Raw genomic sequence first — 25,704 nt, forward strand, 5'->3', positions numbered from 1 at the left:
ACTTAATATTATAAATGTTTGAATATATTTAATTTTAATAATTTAAATAGATAAATAGCATTTAATTTTGATTCATTTCATATTTGATTACTTAGAAATTAAAGTTTTGAGGCTTGATTTTTTTTTTCAGTTAAACACCAATTAATAATAATTAGGAAGTCTGTGTAGAGACTAGCTTTAGTGAGAGATTAACCAAGTTGTCATCTTAGAGGAATTCCCAAGAAGGGAATTCTTAGAGAAGGGTAAGCAAACACAGCGTGTTGATGGAAGAGATCATTTAACCATAACTCCCTGCCATACCTATAACTCTTCTTAAGATGTTCCTGCCCTACAGACAGCGTTCTTAAAGCCAGTTCTCCTACTGCAAAACTGCTAGTTTCAAGCTGCACTCTAAGCCGTCAATCTACAGAGAGAGAAACATGAGGTAAGTACTGGAACTCAGTACTGTGACTGTAGCTTAGTGGACCTCAACTGGGGATGACTTTGTCCCTTCCTCCAACTCACCCTGGGGACATTTTTGGTTGTCACAACTGTGTGTGGGAGACATTGTTCCTGTCATCTAGTTGGTGGAGGTCAGGGATGCTCCTCAATATCCCGCAGTGCACGGAGCAGCCCAACATCAAGGAGCTTATCTAGTTCAAAATGTCAGCCCTGCTGATGCTGAGAAAGCCTGCAGGCTGTAACTTTCCTCTTCTACCTCTCCCTGTGCTTTAGAAATGGAAGTGGTAGTTGTAAATGGCAAACACCTGACCTGAACAAAAGACTGTGTTGAACTGTGGAGAGCTGCGTTCATTTGGTTCATTTATTGTATGGAAAAAAGTTCTTGTAGCTGATAGCCTGGAATTTCTGTGTGGTTGCCAGTCTGTCTAGTGTTTTGAGTATGTTTTTAGTTTTCAGATTTTTTTAGTAAAATTAGTTTATTGTAGCATTAATATTATTTTTATAATAGATATTTATAATATAATAATCAATAATTGGGCATCCTGGCTTGTAACAGGTTTGCTAGTATGAATCTTCTTCATTTTTGTGCATATGGAATGAACTGTCTCACAGTTATATGGTTTTGGTACATTTAAAAAAAATCCTTTTCACATTAGTTTTCATATGTGATTGTCATAAACACCCCATGAAATATGTCGAGCAGGCATCACGCTCCCTATTTGACAGATACAGAAACAGAGATCAAATGACTTGCCATATGTATTATAGCAAGTTAGTGGCAAGAGTGAATCTAGGACTCAGAGGTTTTGATGTTTAGGATATTTTTTAAAGCTGCTAGTTATTGTTATCTCATTTAATCTTTGTGACAGTCCTTTGCAATAGGGTTATTATTCCTATTTTGTAGATGTGGAAACTAGTTCAAAGATACTGGATTGGTCACACAGTTTATAATGTAGTTTTGACTGTAGTTTCAGCTGCCTTTCCACATACTCTAAGAAATAAATTTGGTACTTTCTGGATACATTTGCCAAATCTATGCCTAAGCTAAGTCGGTCAATCTCCTGACACTGTAGGTGAGGGGGATCCTCCTCTGCCCTCTTTGAGTCTCTGGCTGGGCCTAAGAGTGAAACTGACATAAGACAGACTAACAGGAGAAAAACATGCAGATTTTATTAAACTTTTACATACACCTGGGAGCCTTCACGGGAGAATCCAGGCCTGAAGAAGTGACCAGAGCAGGAAGCTGTTGTACATTTTAGACAAAGAAACAATACATTTGTGAAGAATTGACAAGACAGAGGGGTAGTAAGCGGGGAAGAAGGAAGAGGAAGGGAAAGGGTAGTGTAATAAGATTTGTTTGTGCAGATTTCTCAGCCCCCAGTTCCCGTCTCTGCTGATAAGAATGTCTTCCTTCCTCCTGGTCCAGGGAAAGCACCTTTCATGTGGGAGTTTTATCTCTTGCTTTCAGGAAGGACAGAGGAGACTCACCGTGTCCTTCGTGCACCTGATATTTCTTAAATGCCTTTAATTCAAAATAATCAGTATGTCAGAATGGCGTATTTTGGGGTGACTTTCTGGCTTCCTTCAGCACGTAGGCAAATGTTTGTGTGGTCAGTTGAATCCACGGGTAATTCATGTTTGTACTCCTTCTCTGATTGGACTTGAGTGGAGACTTCACTGAGTTGACAGACCATAAGGTAGCACCCCTTGCTATTTAGAATTTATTTTTTGAAAACACGAAGCCCAAAAGCAGGCTAAGGACGTGGCTCTCAGTATTAGAGTATACTTGGGGAAGGCAACCCTCTTGCACGGTTCACTTTGCCAGTCTGATGGAGGGATTTGTATTTGGGGTAGGACTCCCTTTCACTCTAATTTTCTTTTCCTTTTTTGGGGGGTGGGGTGGGGAGGGAGGTAATTATGTTTATTTATTTAGTTACTTTTTTTTTTAGAGGAGGTACTGGGGATTGAACCCAGAACCTCACACATGCTAAGCATGTGCTCCACCACGTTGAGCTATACCCTCCCCTCTCATTCTAATTTTCTAATTAGAATCTATATTATTCTCTTCAGCCATCTTTTATGTCAAATTTGAGACAGTTGCTCTTACTTTTTCCCCATGCTGACCTAAACCTCAAACTGACTTGACTTCAACAACAAACAAAATGATAACATAATGGTTAGGTTTTATTTTCCTTTCTGAAACATTTGGGGTTCATCTTACTCTAAGTGAGTACATGCATCCCTCTTTGTGAGGTGCTGGGAGCTGGTGACAGTCACTTCATCTTCTAGACTGAAAAATGTAAGAGGAGATGGTCAGTTTACCCAAGTAAACCAGGCTCAAAGATAGGATTTAGCATTTAGGTTTTAAAAAACCAAGCCACACTATCATTTCTATCAGATCAAAAAGAGTATCTACTTAAATATTTGATCAGTTACCATTTTGTTTGAAGATTATTTGATGATACTCAGTTGTTGCTACTAGTTTTAGTAATTGGAGATTTTAATATTTCATATGATATCCATCGGCTGGATTTGGACCACTAATGGTATGAAATTGTGGGTCTGCGACTTAGAGAAGGAAAAAGTACACCTTTGTTAGTGCAGCTGTCGATCCGGCAAGAAGGATTATAATTAGACTTAAAAGGTGAAGATTCCCAACTTTCCATAAAACTGAATTACCATAACAAAAATATTTTTCTTACCTCCATGAAGAAAAATGCTAATACCCAAGTAACCATAATATTTATTGTGTGATGGAAGGGCGAGACCGCCACTGGCGTGCAGCTGAGACAAAGCTGAATTTCATACTTGCTAAGCAAAGGAGAACTGTGCTTGCAGAATATAGTTCTCAAAGCAGGCAGAGATGTACTTACATCGGGTTTTGAAGAAGCATAGGGTTTTAGGATTGATTTTTATTGAAGTGTGAGATAATTTAAGGATTGGTTGACTTTAAACTTGGAGTTTAGGGACTGGCCGGCTTTGAGGAGCCAGGGCTCTGACAGGGGCAGTTGCTGGTCGGCTGCCTTTCTCAGCTGTGTCCTTCAGGGGAAAAACTGAGTGGAGTTTAAGGATTGATTGGGGCATTTTTAAAACCGGTTCTGTGTTTACTTGTCCTCAGCTTGGGACAAGCACCAAAGAATCATCTTTTCCTTTTCTTGAACTTGGAAAATAAGTACTTTGAATTTTCCACATTTATGTCAAACCTTTAGCAGTTGTGCTGATACAACACTTTTGATTTTACTTTTCTTCTGAAACTTAAAAATAAGAAATGAGCACAGAGAATATTATTTGTGTCCTGTTTGCAAGTCTCAGGGGTCCGTGACATTTGAGACCCAGGCCGTTTCAAGGATTATTTTTATATGTAGTTAAAAAAGGTCATTGTCATTTATGGAAATACTTTTAATGCTTTAAGTATTACGGCGAAAGCCGTGTCACTTTTATGTTTATCGGTCTCTCTCGTGGCAGTGTGTTGTATCGTATGCCTGCCAAAATTAGGCTTGCTGGATGCTGAATTCTAGATCTAAAAGATTTTTGTTTTTGCTGCTGTTAGAAACATGTCTAGAAGTGATTACCACTTGCAAGTTTGCTAGCAGTTCTTATCAACACGTTAGAAGGTTTCATAATTATGTTGTGTGTCTTTTATGTAAGGTAGGCTGAATCATTGTAGTTTCTGTGAATACCACGACTATTATTGTATCATTTAAAGTGTTTTGGTTTAATATTTATTTTAGAATATTTTTATTCTTCAGAATGAAATAGCTGTTTATGACTGTTAACCAGAACTACGATAGAAAGTAGATATTTTTCTAAATTGATCGAGTTTTCAAAATGTTTTCCTGTGGAGATGTTAAATTCGGAGGGCATCATTTATCTTAGAAGTTAGAGAAGGCAAAGTGAGTTGTTGGTATACCTTACTTATTGTATTGACATTTTATTTAAAACACCCTACATAGGATATTGACATGAAATAAGCCCATGATATTTAAAAAAGAATGGGTGCTGTGCGTGTTGTGTCTGTGTTTATGCAGCCCCTGTTTCCTTCTTGTGTCTGCCTTCCAGATAGGGATTACCCAGGCTAAAGCCGTGTTTGTGATTTAGATAAAGCATTTTTCTGTGAAAGCTCTTTGAGAATGTGAAGCCTGATTCTTGTTTTTGCTTATGGTCCAAATTTCTGACCTGATGTGATAGTTAACCTTAAGAGGTTAATCTTCACCTAGTATCAAAATTAATATTATGATTTTCTTTATGGGAGCACTGTTGTTTAACTACCACATGGTACTCAGACATATTCATCCTCAACATATAATTTTTCAAAATTTATACTGAATAAGTACTTAAACTTTCTAGGAAGAAGTCGTTGCTGCCTGAGTATGGTTATTGGTATTACTCCTGCGCAATCTACAGTATGAAGTAATGGATTTGAAATGTGTTTTTTCTCTCTGCACATGCGGTGAATAGTTGGGCTTTTATTGCCTAGTGATATGATCAAAAAAAGAATCTTACGCTAGGTGATCTTTCATAGTAAAATGGAAAAAAAAAACGGTTATATGCGCTTTAGTAAAAGCCTTTTTTTCTAGACTTTGCTAACACAATGTATAAAGTGGTATCACATAGTTTTAATTTGCATTTCTTTGATTACCAGTGAGGCTCAGCTTTTCCTCATTCTCTTGTTAGCCGTGTGGATTTCACCTACAGTTGCCAGATTTAGCAAATAAAAATACAATACGAGACTCTGTTAAATTTGAATTTCGAATAAACAACAATTTTTTTTAACGTAAGTATATACTATACAATAGTTGGACGCACACTAAAATTCTTTTCATTGTTTACCTTTAATTCAGACTTAATGGGGCATCCTGTATTTTATCTGACCCCTCTAATTTTACTTTTAGTGAATTGTCTGCTTCTTTCTCTTACCAAGTTTTCAGTTGCATTTCCTGTCTTTTTATTGTTATTTTCCAAGAGTTCTTGGCATACACTGGATATTAACTCCTTTGTGGGTTTTTTTGTTTTTTAGATGTTGCAAGCACATACTTCCAGTCTTTTGCCTATCTGTTAATTTTGTCTGTAGTGTCCTTTGTTGAGTTACAAGTCCTTAATTTTGAGGGAGTCAGTTCCATCAAAATTCCCCCATGTTGTTTATACCCTTGTGATCTTTCATCACTCAGGGTCACAAATGCATTATGCTGCTTTTTCTTTCATTAGCTTCCCAGTTTTACCTTTCATAGTTAGATGTTCAATCCATGTGGTGTTTATTTTATGGAAAGAGTATTAGAAGATGCCCTGAGAGAGGTCCTGGGGGTTCAGATTGCGTGGGGATTGCAGGCCGTTGTAAGGACTTGGGATTTTATGCTAACTGAAGTAGGAAGCCCGTGGAGGTTTTCACAGAGGGTGCCACAGTCTGAGTTGTGCTTTTTGAAAGCTCTTTGATAACTATATAGAACGGGGTGTGTGGGGTACAGCGCAGACTGCTGCGTCCTGCGCAGTGTCGTGCTCCTTCTTCCCTTTTCAGCATCCGAGCTCCTCTGGTCTAGCTGGGTACATGGCTCCTGACAAAAAGATGTATTTTCCACTTTCCCTGCCTGTAGGTGTGGCTGTGTGATTAGATGTTTGGGGCAGTTAGATGTGAGCAGAAGTGATACGTACAACTTTGGGTTGATCTACTTTAAGATAAGGTGCTTGTCCTGTTCATCACCCTACCCCACCCCCACCCCCTTCCTACCAGCTGGAAAGTCCCAGCAACTATAATGGTAACAACTACCTCGAACCCGGAGGTGGAAGTCCTGGGATGCACGTAGCAGGGCCTCCCCCCCATCAGCCTAGCTCCCTGAGTGACACTGTGGAGCAGAACCAACGACTGTGATCACTAAATAAGGTGACCCTTATTATGTTGTGGCAACACACTTGGTGAAACTGTCACCTCTGATAACTTGGAAGACAGTGTGTCTGTCGAGTTGGTAAATCAAGGGGAGCGATTAGAAAGACTACTGAAGTGAGGGGACCGCTCCCTTCTGCTTCAGCAAGGACCTGCAGGCCAAGGGTCAAATGAAGGGATGATGAGCTGGTTTGCAGCTAGACTTGGGAGAGAGTCTAGTTTTGCTAAAGGAGGTTCTTTCTGCCTGTGGCCTATGCTCTGAACAGACTGAAAGGACAATAATATGGAGTATTGCAGGGTTAGAAAAAGCTGCTTCTGTATCCCAAACAGCGAGAGGTAAGATTCATTCTCAGGAGCCTCCTGTTAGATTTTCTTGGCCAGACAGTAGAAGCCAGTCCAGGCAAGGAACAAATTAAGGATTTACCGTCCCGCCCGAACCTGTCAGCTCACCTAGGTAAAGCCCCACTTTCAAAGTCTCGGTCTCCTGCACTGTGAGGGTTTAGTTCTTACTTATGGCACGCTCGTGGCTCTGTTCCACGTCCTCTGTTGCTCCAAGCCAGAGGGACAGGCCTTTGGGGGACACTGCTGTTCTGTGGCAGAGGGAGAAGAGACGGCAGAATCAGGTGCTTGGAAGTGACCTGTGTTACTTTTGTTCACGTTTTATTGGCCAAAGTGAATCAAATGGTTGAGCCTGCAACCAGTCAGGCAGGAAGAACCAGCGGAAGAACCATCTCAGGTTACATGGCCTGCCCGGCTGACAGTGGGACATGGTGGTATAACCTTCCTTTCGTGAGTCAGATGACCTCAATGTAGCTAACCTTAGATCGAGGGAGAGAAAGATGGATCTGCCACAGAAGACCGCACATCAGAGGAGGAATGACAGCTTCATATCTACGACCAGACCAAGTCTTTAGTTGTGGTTACTGTCACGTGGTCTTGACTGAAGGCAAACAGACCTGTTGAACTTTTGAGAGGATTATATGGTCAAAGATCCCACAAGTTTGGCTTGCAAAAGCCCGTGGTGGGTTTGACACTGACACCAAATGCAACCCTGGACCCCCCAGTTTGCACCATGTCTTTGCTGCCTCTTTGGAGCACAGACTTCCCCTATCCACTTCATGCGTGGCCAGAACGGATAATGGGGGGAAAATCTTCTAGAGGCAAAGCCAGGCTCCAGCAGACAAGGTGACAAGGGAGATTTCCCCCCACGTCCCCAGACAACAGGACTGAGTGTAACCAAGGCTCTGGCTTCCCTGGCTGGTAGCATGGGGATTCTTTGCCGTTCTTGTCCAGCCACATTTCATCATTGGTAAGAATATGTATTTGCCATTCTTCTCTTTTCAGAATGGAAGATTTAAATGGATTCATCTTGTTTTCCTTCCACTGTATTTGGGTGGGAAGGTGGTAGAGAGGTGGTTACTGGTCTGTTAGTTTGTAGGTCACTGGACTGGGATGGAGCTGTGCCAATACTCGCAGAAGAGACCGTGCGTCGCCCAGAGATCGCAGGCTGTGAGCAGAATCCAGTAGCTGGATGGGACTTCGGGAGATGCCTGCTCCGGAGTTGGGGGAAGGATGCGCTCCCACCTCTGATACTTAGTTCAGCCCAAAGCCCCTATGTAGAAACTTTATTTCTTAAGTTTCTTGTAGGCAGTTGAGGCCACATATCTTTAAGTTTTGGCCAGTAAACGGGCGTGGACCTGATCTGTGCAGTTTCTAAACCTTATCTGCAATCAGATCTGCTTGTCAGTCATGTTCTTTTTTCCTCACCCCCGTGAACAAGGTGTTGGTGAGCAGCTTCTTCCATACAGACCAGGACAGCATCCCCAGGGAGCGGTGGGACACGACAGAAGGAGCCTCAGTCTCTGGACCTTCCTGGACTATTTGTCTGCCCCTGAACTATTGTGTGAGAGAGAAATAAACCCCTCTTTTGTTTGAGCCACTGTTCTTTTGGTTTTCTTACAGCAGACTGGCCTATATGTTAGTTAATACAAATGGCAGTGGTGTAAACAGGAAACAAACATGGAAAGTTAATTTGAAATTGTTCTTAGTGATTTTTTTCTCAGTGGAAGCTTTTCATCTATATTTTCTTCCTATGAAAAGTTATTTTTCAAATTGTTTGGCAAAAAGTTTAGAAATAAACTTTTTTTACTTGGACATCACTCCTATTGTGAGTATGGTATATTCCTTTTTATTTCATATGCATATGTTTTACATATTTATATAAAATTTCGTGTCCTGATATTTTCACATGATAATCGTTCTCTTTGTTGCTTTAGAGGCCTTGTACTTGCACAGTTACTGTTATCAAACATCCAGTTTTACCACCTTGACGTGAAATGTAATTACTGTTGGCTGCTATGGACTGAATTGGGTTCCCCCCAAATTCATGTTGAAGTCTTAACCCCAACTGACTGTACTGGAGATGGGGCTTGTGAGGGGGTGATTACGGTTACATGAGGCCGTCAGGGTGCATCCTGGTCCTGTAGAACTTAGAAGAAAGGGAAGAGACACCAGAGATCTCTCTCTGCCATGTGAGGAGGGGGCTGTCTGCAGCCCAGCAAGAGAGGTCTCACCAGAACCCAGCCAAGCTGGACTTCGGCCTCCAGAACCATAAGAAGGGAGGGTTGTGTTCTCGAAGCCACCCGGCCGTAGTGCTTGGTTACGGCAGCCCAAGCTGACCGAGCCAGAGCCCAGGCTTTTAACTGCGACACCACATACAGAGGCTTTTCTTAGATAGCAAAGCAGACAGCGAAGAAGTGTCCAAAAAAGTTGAATGCCAAGAAAGAATAATGTACCTGAAGCCAGGAACGAGCCCTTTAAGACGGAGGATGGCCGTATTTAACTGACAGGTCTAATACATCCAGAATGAATCTTCAGCTCAGAAGTCACCTGTTTTTTGGAGAGAGCAGTTTTGTGTTTGCAGGCAGCATCCAGCTCTCAGAGGGCAGGGGCGTGGCTTGGGAGCAGGGAATAGGAGCTGTGAAAATACTGAGTCCAGGCTGTCTTACAAGACACTTGGCTGTGAAGAGAAAGGGCCAAACAGGACGGTGGCAAGGGAGAGACATGACGTCTGGGGGAGTGTATCGTCCTGTTGGTTCATTTGTTTTATGATGGGAGAGATTTAAGCATTTCTGTGCAGTGGGGGGAAAGCCCAATGAGAGAGGGAGATTAAAGATGCGGGGTGGGGGAGGAGAAAGGATGACATCAGATCCCTAAGGAGGTGGGCTGGATGGCTTGAGTTCCAGGGCTCTGGCTGGAGGTTAGCTTCGGGCAGGAAGAGGGACATCCTTCCTCCCGCCGGCCAGGAAGGAGATCAGAGTGGGCGTGTGGTTGTTGATCGGTGGGATGGAGGAAACTGAGGGAGCCTGAGCTAGTGACCTCTCTTTTGTTTCTGTGGAGGTGAGGTCATTTGCTGAGTGGAGGGGAGAGCAGGAAGCTTGAAGAAAGTGCTGGAAGCTTGGAATTCTTTCTGTGGGCTGGGAGAGGGGGACCGGATTGGAAACCTAAAAAAGACTGGTGGACTCCTGATGGGAGACTGTGTGTTTGCAGGTCCGCAGGTGGCATGGGTGGGAACTTTTGTCACAGTGATCTCTGGATGGTTGGGGTGTGGAAGTGAAGAAGTAGATCCTTAGGTTGGTTCAGGAGATGGACAGGCTGGCAAGAAAGTTGAGAGTGCAGGCAAGGTGAGGGCAAAGCTGGGTGATCAGATCCCAGGTTACAGTGGGCAAGAAGGAAAGCTCAGGGTGTAGTTGATAGATCAGGATAAAAAAGGGGGGGTTTGAGGAAAAGCTGGAGGCCTAAACATACTTAAGATCAAGTATGACTTACTCATTCACTCACTGAATAAACATTGAACATTTATCTTCCAGACACTGTTCTCGGTGGTGTGGCTACTTTGGTCAAAACAGTGATCAGAACAAAGCCCCTGCCCTAGCGGGGAGGTAGGCAGCAAACAGATACATAATTGCAGACGGTAAGAAAATGGTAAAGAGGAAAATGAGGAAGGGTAAAGGGTTAGAGAGTGGTCATGGGAACCGGGAAGTGACCTCTGAGCAGACTTGAGTGTAGTCAGGACGGCAGTGCATGTGGGTCAGGAAGCATCCCAGTCAGAGCCCTGGCCAGTGAGGAGGGGAGAGGTGATGAAGGCGGGGGCCCGCGGTACATCCGGGCCACAGGGAGGATTTAGGATTTTATTCAGGTGTCATGGAAAAGACACCCATCCATCAGAGGAGAGGCTGTCTTACTTTCTGATGGTTCAAGTTGGCTGCCTTGTGGGGATTTGATTGGCTGTGGGAGGCAAGGAATCTGGGGAGCTAGAAGGGTGAGACTGCAGCCTGCAGGCAGCTTTTTGGAGTTTAAGATTTTGGCAGCTGAGTTCCTCTGGGTGAAGGCGCTCACCAGCTACGGTGAGCAGACAGACACACCCACTCCACAATAGGCATTCTTTTTGTGGATAAAGACCCGACCCTGACCCTGACCCTTGGCTTCTGCTACACCCTTTCCTGTTTTTGACTCTGCGCCCCACCAGCTTCATTATTCATTCTCCCCTTTTGTCCTTACCTTGTCTTTCAGATCTGATGCGCATTGTTGTCTGCCTGGCCAAGACTTCCTCTAGTTTTAGGTTTTCAGATATTTGTGTTGCAATCTGATTTGCAGTTTTCAGAAAACGTCCATGGAGGCATAGTGTTACCCAGTCCAAACTTGTTCTGCTCCTGCCACAATAGGCCAATAAATCAGGAGATGAGCTGTTGGGGCAAGGAGAACAACTATTGGGAAAGCCAGCAGACCCAGAAGATGGGGGACTAATGTCCTAGAGAACCATCTTCCCCCAGTCAGAATTCAGGCTCCTTTTATACTAAAAAGGGGATGGGGCGTGGTTGGTTGGTGCAAACTTCTTGGTGTCAGAATCCTTTGGTCTTGTTGATCTTTGTTCAGTCACTCCTTTGTCCTGCCCACGTGGGCCATGTCATGCTGTCCCTGTAAACCTCCAAGGAGACAAGTCTTATCTTCTATTCTTCAACTTTTTCTCTCTCTGTGAATAGGAAAGTGTTATCCCCTTAAAGATCAGAGCCTGGAGAATGGGCTGTCCTGTCTATTTCAAGCTCTAGGCCATGTTCTCTTACAGAAGGTGCAGAACCAGCACGACTGAGCACAGGCAACAGAGCGCAGGGTTGGGGCCAAAGGATTAGATCCAGTATGGAGTCAGGTTGGTTCCTCCCTAGGACACTAGCACGTGAGACGGGTGAAGTGCAGTACTCTGCCCACTAACTATTCTCTGACCCTTTAAAGCAGCCCCGAGACAGCTGCAGAAAACGCCCAGCCTCCCAGCTCACAGTGTGGAAAGCCCTGCCTTGCACCATGATGCTGCCTTCGGCAGTGGGCCCTCCCTGGGGTCCTCTCGGGTCACGCTGTCCCAACTTAGTTGTACCTTCTTAATCCTTAGGCACCTCCAGCCAAAGGGCAGTCCGGGAACCTCCGGTTACAAAGTGGCATGCTGGGGGCGCTCAGAACCATGAGGTGGGTGTGGTGTAGCTTCCCCTGTGTTAGTTTTACTTGCTGGCTGTTATTTAATTTATTATACTTGCACAGTAAATATGGATGTCATTCTAATTATAAGCCACGAGTTCTGTCTGTCCCACTCAACAAATTTCTTATATTGACCCTACTTTAAAAATGTTAAATGTTTTTTATAACAAAAGAATGTAGATGCGTTATGGTTTAGATTAGAACATCTTTGGGAACTCTTTAAGGGAAACAACATGCCCTCTGCTCTGCATTAGTAATTTTTTTTTTTCCCATTGAAGTAGAGTCTGTTTACAATGTTCTGTTAGTTTCTGGTACAGCATAGTGTTTCAATTATATATTCATATATATATGTATATATATATACCCTTTTATATTCTTTTTCATTATAGGTTATTACAAGATATGGCATATAGTTCCCTGTGCCATGCAGTAGAACTTTGTTGTTTATTTATTTAATATGTAGTAGTTAGACAGACAAGGTTAGAACTACCTTTTTAAGTTGGTGAGTTTTTAATTCTTTATTTTCATTTTTATGTTTAATGGAGCTATTATAACATTTGTATTCAGCATGGCATAGGAACTGGCCGTGAAGCTTTAGATATTTCTGATAAAAATAGGAATATTTCCCTCCTCTAGTCAAGTTTCATTTTGACAAATGTCATTAAAGTAAGCACTGCTGCATTATAAAAAGGATTTATAAGAAGCGAGTGATGGCCTGTTAAGGCTAGCACTCAAAACAAGGTCATCCTAGGCCACAAAATAAGTTTGACACTTTGGATTAATTTTTTTAAAAAGATATCACTTACATTAAAGTCTGTAATGATTCTTCTGAATTGACAGTGGATCTTTAAGCATTAAGATAAAAAATTACTCTCTTTGGATTATTTGCTATTAAGAAATTGATTCAGGGTCAGGGATTTTGCATAATTCTGCCAAATTATAAGACTGATGAAAGAGAAGGGTAAAGCTCAGTGGTAGACTGCATGCTTAGCACGCAGGAGTTCCTGGGTTCAATCCCCAGCACCTCCATTAAAACAAACAAACAAACTTAACCCCCTCCCTGCCCCCCCAAAAAACCACTGATGAGGACAAGAATTTGGTCGTGCTCACTAATGCGTCCTGAGCTAGGAGTCAAACACAGGCCTGCTGCTTAACACTCAATGACTGTTTTTCGAGTGAATGAATGAACCTCCTTTGATGTCACTTGGGAATAATATTGTCTGGTTATAGATACAGGGCAGCGTCAGGGTTGAACTGAGGGAAACTTCCTGGGTGTTCAGTCCCAATGTTGTTATCAATATGTGGCCTCTTTCAATTAAGAAAAACAGGGACACAGATGTAAACTTACTTTTGAGTCTACCAGTTGTCAAGTCTGTTTAAAGACATGACATGAAAATTCTGTCTGTAAAGGGGATGGCAACACAGAATCTGTCTGTATGGTGCAAGTAGCTGCACTCAGATGAGAGGAGATACCCAGAGTGGGAGAAAATCCACAAAAATTGTGTATCCGATGGTGTATTTGTCTCCAGAATTTATATAGAACTCTTATAACTCAGTAATAAAAAGGACAAATAACCCAACTGAAAAATGGGCAAAGGATCTGAATAGACACTTCTCCAGAGAAGACTCACAAGTGGCTAATAAGCACATGAAAAGGTGCTCAGCATCATCAGCCATGGGGTGTGCAAACCATAACCACCAGAGAAGGCACTCAGAGCCAGTGCTCGGCTGTGATCAAAGACAGGTCATGACAGGTGTTGATAAGGTGATAGGTGTGGAGAAATCGGAACCTTTGTGCATTGCTGGTGGAGATGTACGAGGGGGCAGCCACTTTGGAAAACAGCCCAGCAGCTCTTTAAATGGCTAAAACATGGAGTGACCGTTTGTTACCCAGGAATTCCATTCCTCGGTTTATACCCAAAAGAAATGAAAACATACGTTCACACAGACACTGGTGCGTGAATGCTCACAGCAGCATTATTCCTCATAGTTAAAAAGTAGAAACAACCCAGAGGTCCATCAGTTGATGAGTGGAAAAACAAAATGTAGCACATCCACAGAATGGAATATTATTCAGCAAGAAAAAAGGAATAAAGTACTGACATATGCTGCAACATGGATAAATCTCAAAGCATTATGTATTGTCTGATTCCATTTATCTGAAATGTCCAGAATAGGCCAGAAAGTAGGTTTGTGGGTTGGGTGAGTTGGAGGCGGGGAGACAGGGAGTGACTGCTGATGGGGAGGGAGTTTCTTTTCAGGATGATGAAAATAGTCTAAAAGTGCTTGTGGTGATGGTTGCCTAACTCTGTGAATATACTAAAATCAATGCACTATGAACTTCAAAAGGGTGAATTGTTATGATAGGTGAGTTATATCTCAATAAAGCTGTTAAAAAAAGAATAAATGAGGTAACATGTGGGAATATGCTTTGAGCTATTTTGAGAAGATACGAATAATGTTGTGGTCTGACTGAAAGGCTTTTACACAGTAGCAGGATAACTTAGATATTTTTCCTTGCTTGCAGGCCTGTGGGTTTTCTGCCACGACTCCACTTTATAAGGCTATAACTCAGCAATGTAAAATATTGAAAATGTTGAAGTGTAAAATGAAAACTGCTTGGCTTGCTATTTTTTATTTAATAGGATTTTCTGATTCGGTTAATTAGCAATAAGTAGAATGTGTCATTAAGGAATTAGATTTTAGAATCATAAAATTTTAGAGCTGGAAGAAATTTTAGAAGTCATGTCTCCTTGGCTCCCTCATATTGTGTTATAAGTGAGAACACGGAGTCCTACAGAGGGTAACCGAGATATCTTAGGTCACAGAGTTGAGTAAGCTCAGGAACTGAGTTCTTTGTGTTGACAACTGTTGGTTTTAGCTCTATTGATGGTATTAGCGCTGATAATACCAATAGCAGCCACTTAAATGCATTCTGTACTAGTACCATATGTGAGTTATCTTGGTTAATCTGCCCAACAGTTTATGAAGATGTTTTGCTTTACTTGTGTATTAGTTTCCTGTTGCTGCTGTAACAAATGAACAAACACTTCATGGCTTGAAACAGCACATGTTTATTATTTCACAGTTCTGGAAGTCAGAGTCCAAAATGGGTCTTCCTGAGTGTTGGAAGGGCTGAGTTCCTTTCTGGAGGCTTTGGGGAGGTAAGTTTTCTTGTCTTTTCCGTCTACGAGAGGCTGCTCACACCTTCTCAGCTCGTGGCCTCCTTCCATTTTTAAAGTCAGCAATTGCAGGTTGAGTCTTACATGATGTTTCTCTGGTTCTGACTCCTCTGCATCCCTCTTCTTCCTTTGAGGACCCATCTCAATAATCCAGGATACTCTCCTTATCAGTTGATTAGCAACCTTAATTCCACTTGCAGTTTTAGTTCCTCTTTGTCATGTAACCGACCGCATTCACAGATCTCAGCGATTAGGATGCGGATCTCCTTGGGGGAGGCATCATTATTCTGCTTCCCACAATCTGTTAATTAGATTAAGAGATTTAGGTTCAGAGAAGTTAGATAAATTGTCCAAATGTCGCAGCATTAGTAAATGAAAGAGCTAATATGTTAACCCAGGTCTTTCATGTTAACGTGGTCTTTTCCACAAATGCCATTTGATCTTGGTCTGGAAGAGTAAGTAAGATGCTTAGCAGTATTCAAGTAGTGAATAGCTCTTTCTTATCAAAGTAAAATCACATTTACTTTAGTAATCTCAAGAAATGGGCCATACTATTATGAAGCAATTAAAAGCATGATAGAAAATTATATTTATTAATGTGGGAAAATGTTTATGACACCTCAGATTTTAATTCATTAACTCCCTCCCCCATTTTTCTGTATTTATTAGTTCCCTCCTGTCATCAGTTCCTTCCTTATCCATCCTCCTCCTGCCCTGGTTCAAATGACTCTCCTGCAGATTCTCTCCCTTCCTCTGCACCTCTTTGATCTCTCCTGTCTGGCAAAAGCTCAGGGCTGGATGAGCCCGACTACCTGCCAGTTGGTTTTGCTTTAATGATATACTCAGCAGCCTCAGAATTGCTCAGCCGCCTTCCCACGTGTCTCTTTTATCTCACTCCGCGCAGCATGCCTCCTCCATTGTTTCCAGCCTCTTACCCACCGGCGGTACTTGACATCTTCGCCATCCTCCACGCAGTTGACCACAGTTGACCACGGCTTCCATTCAGGGACACCCTCCTCTTGGCCTGTGTCACACCACCCTCTCCTGGTTCTCCTTTTCCCATCCTGACTGATCCTTTCAGTCTTCCATGTCAGTTCTTCCATCTCCCAGGTTGGTTCTGCCTGACTTCTGAGTGAGGAGTCCTGAAGGTTTAGCCTGGCTGTCCTGTGAGTGGCGGGATGGCGAGCAGCGTCTCTGACCTCCACCCACTAGATACCAGGAGCACCCCCTCTGTCCCCGGTGTGATAGCCAGAAATGTCTCCACACATTGCCCAGTGTCTCCTGGGGGCAAAATCACCCCCAGTTGAGAACCGCTTATCAAGCCTGAAGCTCTCGTCGGAGGATCTAAGGATAATGCACCTCTGTTAGCCCCACTTGAACGTCTCATCACACATTTAACATCACCAAAGTGGCTCTTGTTCTTTCTCCCCGATTCATTCCCCTCCAGCTTTCCTCCCCTCAGATGGTTTATAACCTCGCAGGGTGTTGGAGCTTTTATTCTGATGATCTGTTTTCTTAGGGAGCTATCAGAGAGTTTGGGGCTAAGAAATGACAGGCTCTCACTTAGGTCAGCTTTTTGTTGAGAACAGACTAGAAGTTGGAAGGTTGAAGCAGGAAGACTAGCTAAGAAGCTACCGTGGTGACCTATGTGAAAAGGTTGACCAGGCTGGTAACAGAGGAGATGGCAAGAGGTGGTATCTTTTTTTTTTTTTTTAGAGTTTTGCCCACCTTTTGTTTTATTTATTTATTTCGATTGAGGTATAGTTGATTTACAATGTTGTGTTAGTTTCTGGTGTACAGCAGAGTGATTCAGTTATACATATATATATTCTTTTTCATATTCTTTGTCATTATAGGTTATTATAAGATATTGAGTATAGTTCCCTGTGCTGTACAGTAGGACCTTGTTGTTTATCTGTTTTATATAGAGTAGTTTGTATTGTCCAATCCCAAACTTCTAACTCATTCCTCCCCCTTTCCCCTTTGGTAACCATAAATTTGTTTTCTATGTCTGTGAATCACTCTCTGTTTTGTAAATAAGTTCATTTGTATCACTTATTTTTAGATTCTACATATAAGTGATCTCATACAAATATGTCTTTCACTGACTTACTTCATTTAGTATGATAACCTCTAGGTCCATCCATGTTGCTGCAAACAGCAAAAATTCATTCTGTTTTATGGCTGAGCAGTATTCCATTGTATAAATATACCATCACTTCTTTATCCAATGTTGATGGACATTTATGTTGCTTCCAGGTTTTGGCTACTCAGAAATGGTACCTTTGGTTCAGACTTTAAATACAAACCTCCCTGAGAAGAAGAACGCATTGTGCCATCATAAGATCAGTCTCTAAGTGTGGTTTGTTTATCAGGTGTTTCCTAAGATCTTACAGGAAACAGTGTTGGTGGATCAGAGCTAGAAGAGACTAGCCAGAGCCAGGAACCTGTGGAGCTGTGACGTGAGCATGTGCAGGCCAGGGCGGCCAGTGACATGAGAGACCCCACAGGAGGAGCTGACGGGATGCCCCATCCAGCCAGGCCCCGCACAGCCTCCCCGTGGGCCGGCCCTTCCGCTGTAACACAAGCACGAGGGCAGGCAGATAGGACAGTGGAAGTCCGGAGATTCGTCTGCACCAGACTTGGGAAGCAGGTCATTTGGGGCCGTAAGGCTCCTAGCTGCAGTGACGGAGTAGCTGCTGGCTTCTGGGGGGGAGATGGGCCGTTTTTGTGTAGGATGACCCTAGACGTTGTGGAACACTCGGGATCCCTGGTCCCCCACTGGTAGCCATGTGTGCTTCCTCATCGTGGCATCTGAAAGGTGCCCCTGCCCCCCAGCTTCCAAACTCCCAGGGGAGTCAGACATGTCCAGCTGCAAACCGCTGCAGACTGAGCCCTTTTCTCAGTTGGAAAATTGCCTTCCATAACAAGAAGTCCAAGGCTGTGGCATTGGCAGGCCCTTAAAGAAAATGCAGATATTTGATTTCTAGTTTGGGGGACTTACAAAGTAGAGCAGTGAATATTGCAAGCAATACTTTAAAATTAGGTCCCTAAGATGTACCTTAAAATACTAGTTCTTAATTTTTTTCTAGAAGGTGTGGGTGTTTCGGGGCCATCTCTGAGGACAGTGCACAGAACACCTGCTCCAGCCGCTCCCTTCCTGGCCTTGTCCCATGAGGGAATCGGGATGAGAGTGAGTGAGGAGTTGGGATGAAAGGGATTGCCTGGCTGTGTCTTAGCAAAGGGGTGGGAGAAGGGTTGGGAGAGGGAGGTTTAATGTCTCTCTGTGAATGTTTATGCACATCGTGCCTCCATCGGGTCTAGCTGATAGCAAGAGCTAAGTATGTTTAAAATCACATTTTAGAAAGAGGAGTGGAAAATAGAGTGTAATATTCATCAGATTTGTGAAAGATTGATAACTCAGAATTGGAGCAACGAAAAACTCACCAAAGATCATCCGTTACAATGGAAAAATAGCAGAACAGACGAGGGAAGTGCTCCTCTCCAGTGTGACTGAGGGTTAATATCTATAATACCTGAACAGTTCTCTCCAACTTAATGGGGAAAGAAATGCCAAGATTTAATGCATAAGAGGACAGAGAATTTTAGCAGATAATAAGTAATGCAGTTAGTACTAAAAATGGGTAATCAAAGAAATGCATTTACAGTCAAACTTGAGTTACCCCTTCTATTTGCTCAGAAGTACTGGAAATTAAAATCACTCCCAGTTCTGGCGAATTTTTGAGGAATTGGGGCCATTTGCTCTTGTCTGTGTCTTGTGCTCCACCTCCTCCCAGCCGCTGCCTTCGACCCACAGGACGTGTGATCTCTGACTCTCGTGCCGTGTCCATGCTGCATCCTTTGCCTCTTCCTCCTGAGTGCTCTCCTTCCAAGAGCAGCCGTCAGGTGGGAGCAGGCATCCCACCCAAGTCAGCACTGCTGGGAGGCCGCCTTCTGACTTGCGCTCAGACTACGCACCAGGGCGGCCAAGTCCTGGGTGAGTGGGTCCAGGGGCTCCTGAGATCAGGGGTGGTCGTTGTGCCTCACAGCCCTGCATAGTCCTTGACAATAAATGTTGAGCTAAATGATTGGAATTGGGTGAGTGTTTTCATGGACTACAGTATGTCAAGATGATGGGACAGCATGATCCCTGTAAGTGTAATTATAAGTGTAATTTATGGCAAAAGTGTGCAGCTGCGTAAAAACTGGTATATTTAGTGTGATGTCAACTGCATTTGAAAAGTAATATGCAAAAAATGAAAATTTGAAGATTTTAAATTGTAGGTTAAATGACTTTTCTTTAGTATATAAAGATAACTCTTTAATCTTTATGATACAATGTATAATTAAAAAAATCAACTGGCAGCCTGGACACCCTGGTGTCCTCATAAAAGGCTAAACTCTCTTGTGTCCAGTGATCTGGTGTGTCTCTCAGGAAACAGCTGGGCCTCCCTGGAGGGTTCGCTCCCGAGGATAGCTGATTTATGTGAATGTCAATTTGGTCTTCAGACATATTTGAACTTTTACTATGACTGGATGTATATGGTTTGAGAGATGTTTATATTTTTTAAAAAGAGTTTCTAAATGATCCATCTCATAGGCACGTATGTGGTACCTTGTATTTTGTGGTTTATAAACGCACTCAAGTGATCAATGACAAATTCTGTAGTTTTGATGATGTCACGTGTGAAATGGCAATTGACTGAAAATTTTTTTGCGTATCTTCTGTCTGCCAGTGATTGAGATACAGAACGCCTTTAGGGAAGTCCTGGTCTGGCAGGGAGGGTGGACGGCCATGCTTGCCTAATGAACAGGATGCTGGGGGAGGCGGGCCTGGAGAAGCAGCTCTTTACCAAGGAGCCTGGGGAGATAAGACACCTCTTCCCCAGTGAGGTGACTCTTGAACGGAACCTCAGAAGATGAGCAAGATTTTTGCCAACAGGAAAAAAAAAGAAAGATGCATGAACCAAAAGGCGGAGGTGTGGAGGAATATGGTACGTTCAGAAGCCACTGAAAGACCTTAGAGAGGGATCAGATGTGTATTTGGAAAAGAAAACTGAGGTCAGGATGGAGAAGGTAGCGAGAAGACTTGATTGAGAAGGGTGGTTCTCGATCTTTTTTGCTTTTAGTTTTGCATCCTTTCCCCTGTGACTTCTGTGATCATCCCTAGATTTTCCATTACAGCATAGAGGAGACACGCTTTATCGTGTGTGCAGCTCCAGCCAGCCAACCATATGGTCTACCTCAAAATTCATAGCTGTACGGCTGAAGGTCGCTTCTGACATTCTGGACGAGAACCGCAAATGAGAGGTTCAACTGAGAGACCATCACAGGGCTCCAAGCAGGAGGTGGCTGAGCCAGGACAGTGATTCCAGAAATGGATGGGAAGGAGTATACTGGGGCTGTTTTCCTGTGTATAGAGTTAGTGACAGAGTTGATGTGTGAGGGCTAGGGAGAAAAAGGAATTACAGGTCAGTGTTTCTCAAACTTTAATGGGCATAGGAATTGCCTGGGGGTTTTGTTAAAAGGTAGAGCCTGAGCCAGCAGGCCTGGGGTCGGGCCAGAGATTCTGGGTTTCTAACAAGATTCCAGGAGGTGGGCAGCACGGTTTGTCCACGGACCAGTCTTTGAGTAGGAAGGGTCAGGAAACTTGAGTGTAAAATTCCAGGGACCAGATGGTGATGTCGTTATCTGCAGTGGGAAACACAGGAGAAGGAAGGTTGGGGGGAACCTGGGAGATGGAGTGAAGTCCTTGTGGCACATTCAGGTTGAAAATTACAGACAGCTGGAAATTTGGATCCTTATACTCAAGAGAAAAGCAGGCCTAGAGATACAAATTTGGGGATCAGCCCTTCGTCAGTTACAGAAAGTAAAAGCCATGAGGATGAATGACATTATCTGCAAGAAAGAGATGAAGGTATTATTAGAAAATATACTTATTCCTGTTTGCTAGTTTTTTTTTTTTTAATGGAGCTACTGGGGATTGAACCCAGGAGGACCTCATGCATGCTAACTAAGCACACACTCTACCACTGAGCTATGCCCTCCCCCCACCAGAATTTTATTGTTCCATTTAAGTTACTTTATAAACCAGCAATGGAGAAGAAATTGGGTAGGTGAGCTTCCTTCCTTGGACAGGAGCACAATCTGTAAGTGTAAATTCAGAACCGGAGACGTCTTCTTTGGAAAACTCCTTTATTCCTTAGTAATGAACATAGATCAGGTTACATATTCCATAGATTAAGTTTTTTAAAGGCCTTGAAGCACCTTCTTTTATGAAAGTTCATTTCATACAAACAAACATGTTTTAAACATCTTCAAAATGCCAGCCACTCTTCTGATCTCTGGGCTTAAAATAATAACAGATAAGATGTATCCCCACCATGAAGGAGACTGGCAAAGGAATACAATACAGTGTAGCAGGGACACACGGCTCAGTGTGGGGCCAAGGGACAGCTTTCCTGCGGAAGTGAAATTTCAGCTGAGACCTGAATGCGGAGTGAGGGTGACCAGGAAGAGGGCCAGAAGCAAGGATTTAGAGAGGAGACAGCCCCACAAGTTGACAAGGGGCGGTGTAATGGGCGCATAGAGTGGGAGAGTGGAGATTAGTGAGGGATGAGGCTGGGGAGGTGGGCAGAGTCCATGACAAGGCTCGGTCCCCTGGGATCTGGTAGTGGGTGAGGGAGAAAATGGTGTATTTTCCAAAGGAAAAAGTATTATTCACACAATAGTCCTATGCATATGGTTTTATAAGACTTAGGGACTGGCGTAGTAGTGGAATGACTCCTAGTAACATTGTTTCTATAGGAAAAAGATTTTGGGTTTCAAAATCTGACAATTGAACTTTTAAAAAATTTTTTTCACCATTTGGGGACTGCTTGGACAGGCCCACAATCCTAGTGCTTTTTGTTATTTGTGCTCAAGTAATGCTTTCTCTGGTGTTTATCTCTGTGGCTGCCATGTGGATTTTTCACCCTCTGATAGGAATCAAAGGTATCATTCCACAGATAGAGTTGAAATTTTGTTTTCTTTTCTGGAACATACTTAGAAAGTATATGGAAATAAAAACAGAAATCTTTTTATAAATTGTTTGGTTTTCAGAGTGTTTGTTCTTTAAAGTTACGGATGCCTCTCTAAGCTGTGTTGTGTCGTGTTGTACACTATGTAAGTATGAAAAAGTGAAACTGACATGGAAATTGTTATAAACAGAAAGTAGGAGACATTGGCGTGGTTTCAGTCTTGAAGTCAAATGGAATGCTGAACGTAAACAATACCCGGATAAAGTATCTACCTTTTAAAAATACTTTAATGACTATGAGCTTAGCTTACATCATCATAATTATCAATCATTATCTTCATTACTAGCTTTTGTTATGAGAAATACTAGATTTTTTTTCAAAGCAGGAAAGAGCTGTTAAGGCCAGTCCCCTTATAAAGTAGGTCTATATAAGCTTCATTTTGTTTAATAAGTGAAACTTCAGGCTAAAACTCCCTCAAATTTCCCATGTCTCCAGTAGGCAGAGTTCATTTCATCCCCACCCATCTCAGTGAAAATGTGTCTGTCTGTATCAGAACGCTTTTGGCTGGCAAATAACAGAAGATGCAGTTGTAAATAGCTTAAATAATAAGTAAATGTAATGATCTCATATAATTAGAAATCTGGAAGCAAGATGGTTTTCTAGTTGATTCATGCAGCGTCGAACTGGCGTCATGAGGCTCTTGGGATCTTTCTGCCGTTCTGTTCTGCCATCATGGATGAGTTAGCTTTTGTCCTCAACCTTGTCCCTTGTCTCAAGACGGCAGGCAATTTTAGCTCCAGGATTTTTATCCTCATAGCAAAGTACCCGAGACTATAAGAAAAGGTGCCTCTTGTCTTAGTTTGGACTGATAACAAAATATTATGTACTGGGCGACTTGCATAGCAAATGTTTTATTTCTCACAGTTCTAAAGTCTGGGAAGTCCAATCTCAAGATGCCTGAAGATTTGATTCTTCTGAGCTTTCAGATGATGCCCTTTTCCTGTTTCCTCACAGTGGAGAGAGAGAGCGAGCTCTAGTAGCTTTCTTATTTTATAAGGACATTAATCCATTATGGGGCTCCATGCTCATAACCTTGACTAAGCCCGATTGCCTCCAAAGACCTCACCTCCATACACCTTCACACTGTGATTAGGGCTTTAACATACGGGTTTTAGGGGAACACAAACATTGAGGCCATAGCATCTTTTATGTCTTTTTTTGAGAGTGAAAAAAACCTACCCAGAAGCCTTGCCTTCACTAGCCAAATTTACATCATGTATCCCATTTCTAAACCAGTCAGTGGCAAGGGGTATAGAAGTCGTGTGATTGACTTTGGCTACTCCAGATTCGTGGCCCTCCAGCCCTCCTCCCAGGGGAAAACAAAAGTAGGATCCTGTTATCCAGCAGGAGAGTGGACTGGGAGGGCAGCCACTAGTGCCTGCCACCCCTCCCAGGCCAGCTCCTCTGCCTGGGCTCGCATCTTTTCTGCCGCGTGGAGGACTTCATTCTGTGAGTCATTTTTTTCTCATCTTTATTTTTCATCTGTCTTTTCTCTCTTCAAGCTTAGTGAAAGAAGAGTCTCCATGTGCTGTTTCATTTCTTTTCCTCCAGTGTATTCTTTAAATCTCCTGTAATCTGGATTCTGCCCCTCTGGATAATAAACCTCCCCTTCAGTCATCATCTGTGCCCATCTGATTGCCTCATCCTTTGCAAGTATTGCTGGTAATGTTCGGCAAGACCAGTGGTTCTCCGGGTTTAGCACCAGAATCACTTGGGTGATTAAAATATAGACCCCTGGGCTCCATCCCCACAGTTTCTAATTCAGTAAGTCTGAGCTGGGACCTGCAGAGCTGAGCTTCCTTAAACTCTCCAGGGACATCTCATAATATTGATTCTGCTAATTACTGCTTTCTTTCTGAGTTTCAAAACTCGAAATTCCCTCTCAAACCCACACTTCCTGTTCCTCTTGTATTCCTTTTTTTTTTAAATTAATGAATGGCAGGGTCCTTTTCCTCAAGTAAGAGGTCTGGAACTCACCATGATTCCTTATTTTCCCTTACCTCCATATGCAGTCCTTACTCTAAACGTTCCTCAAGTGCATCCTTTCTTTTCCATCCCTGTTGTCTCTGCTTTAGTTCGAGCCATTTCTTTTCACCCATGTTGCTGTAATGATCTCTAAAAGTGCTTGTCCTGTCTCCAGTCTCACACTTTCTCTTATTTATACTTCATACTGTTGCAGAGTGATTTAAAAAAAAAATATGCAAGTCTATAATCACATTATTCCTGTGCTGAAAATTCTTTGGCCTCCTACACCTTCCAGATACAATCCAGACCTGCTCCCACACAGGCCAAGGACTGCGGAGTCGGGTGCCTGCCTGCCTGCCTGGTGTTGGTCTCTCGCTCCTCTCTCCCCGGCTTCAGTGCCGACGTGCCTCCCTCCTGAGTTCTCTTGGGCTTTGGAGGCTTTGCATATTTTCTCTTTGCCTGGAAGACTTCTCGTTCCCCCTCCACTGCTCAGCTTCCCAAACGGCTCAGGGATGCCTCTGCCAGCTCCCTGCTGCCCTGGTCCCTTTTCTGTCCCTGGGGATTAGGTGCTCCTTTTCTTTACAGCCATGGCGGTGTGTAAGTTGCACTCATTTAGCACTTAAACATCCAGCTCAATTCTGGAGCTTTATTTGGCGTTTGTCCCCCTCTAGCCTATAATTTCTTTAAGGATAAAGATTATGCTTTTCATCTGTTTCTTCATATAGTGCCTAAGATAACCATTAGTCAATGTTTGTCGAGTGATTGAATGTTAAGGACCATTTGCAGTGAGAGGAATTGGTCATAAAACCCAATCTGAGGAACTTAGGACTGGGGGACAATTTGGAGGGTGACAAAAACACTGTAGACTTTAACAGTTAGTTGGATTTGTTCAAGATTCTGGTGGAATTCGTGGTTCTTGGTGGATGTGACAGGCCAGGGATGGATGTTGGGGATATATTGTAGACATCACCTGAGTGATGTTCAAACCAGGTTGCCATTTTCATTACCTTGAGAATTTGGATGAAATCTGGGAATAGGACTGCTGTTAAGAGCTCTTTGGCATGTTAAGAACTCTGTCCAGTGAGACAAGAATGTCTGATTCCAAACTTCTCTGATATATCTGTATTTATATGTGTTATCACTGTAAAAACAAATGCACTCTATCTTCATTATTTACAGATTCCATTTTGTGAATTCTCCCTATTCACAAAAATTTATTTGTAATCCCCACTTGGCACTTTTGTAGTCATTCAGGGACATTTGCCGAGTAAGAAAAAATCTGGATTGCCCAACATGCTTGTTCCCAGCTGAGTGTGTAAAGCAAGGCTTTCTTCTTTCAGCTCTCAAACTATAAATAAGTGTCCTTTTCATGGCGCCACTTTTCTTTGTTGTTGCATTTTTGTGCTTCATGTTGGTGATTTCACTGTTTATAGTGGCTCCCAGGCATCGTGTTGAAATGCTATGTGTTGTTCCTAAGTGTATGAAGGCTGTGATGTGATGTAATTTACAGAGAAAATACGTGTTTCAAATAAGTTTTATTCAGGCATGAGTGAGTGCTGTTGACTGTGACTTCAATGTCAGTGACTCAATAATGTATATTAAATAAAGTGTCTTTATACAGAAACATGCATAACAC

At 42.7% G+C, this 25,704-nt stretch overlaps 1 protein-coding gene across 15 annotated transcripts in view; it reads left to right on the top strand.

Annotated features, from left to right (window-relative positions):
* ZNF438 (zinc finger protein 438) overlaps positions 1–25,704 on the top strand; it is a 144,476-nt gene that overhangs the window by 5,375 nt on the left and 113,397 nt on the right. For 10 of the 15 annotated variants that reach the window (XM_074358126.1, XM_074358132.1, XM_074358140.1 and 7 more), the window contains exons 2-5: positions 318–424; positions 14,931–15,006; positions 18,117–18,217; positions 18,822–19,021. The exons of 3 other annotated variants lie outside the window; for them this stretch is intronic. The gene's annotated coding sequence lies outside the window, so the exon portion shown is untranslated. The remainder of the gene's footprint in view (positions 1–317; positions 425–14,930; positions 15,007–18,116; positions 18,218–18,821; positions 19,022–25,704) is intronic. 2 more of the 15 variants (XM_074358127.1, XM_045519254.2) reach the window with 2 other exon arrangements.

This window comes from Camelus bactrianus, chromosome 35, assembly GCF_048773025.1.
Source record: "Camelus bactrianus isolate YW-2024 breed Bactrian camel chromosome 35, ASM4877302v1, whole genome shotgun sequence".
Classification (NCBI taxonomy): Eukaryota; Metazoa; Chordata; class Mammalia; order Artiodactyla; family Camelidae; genus Camelus; species Camelus bactrianus.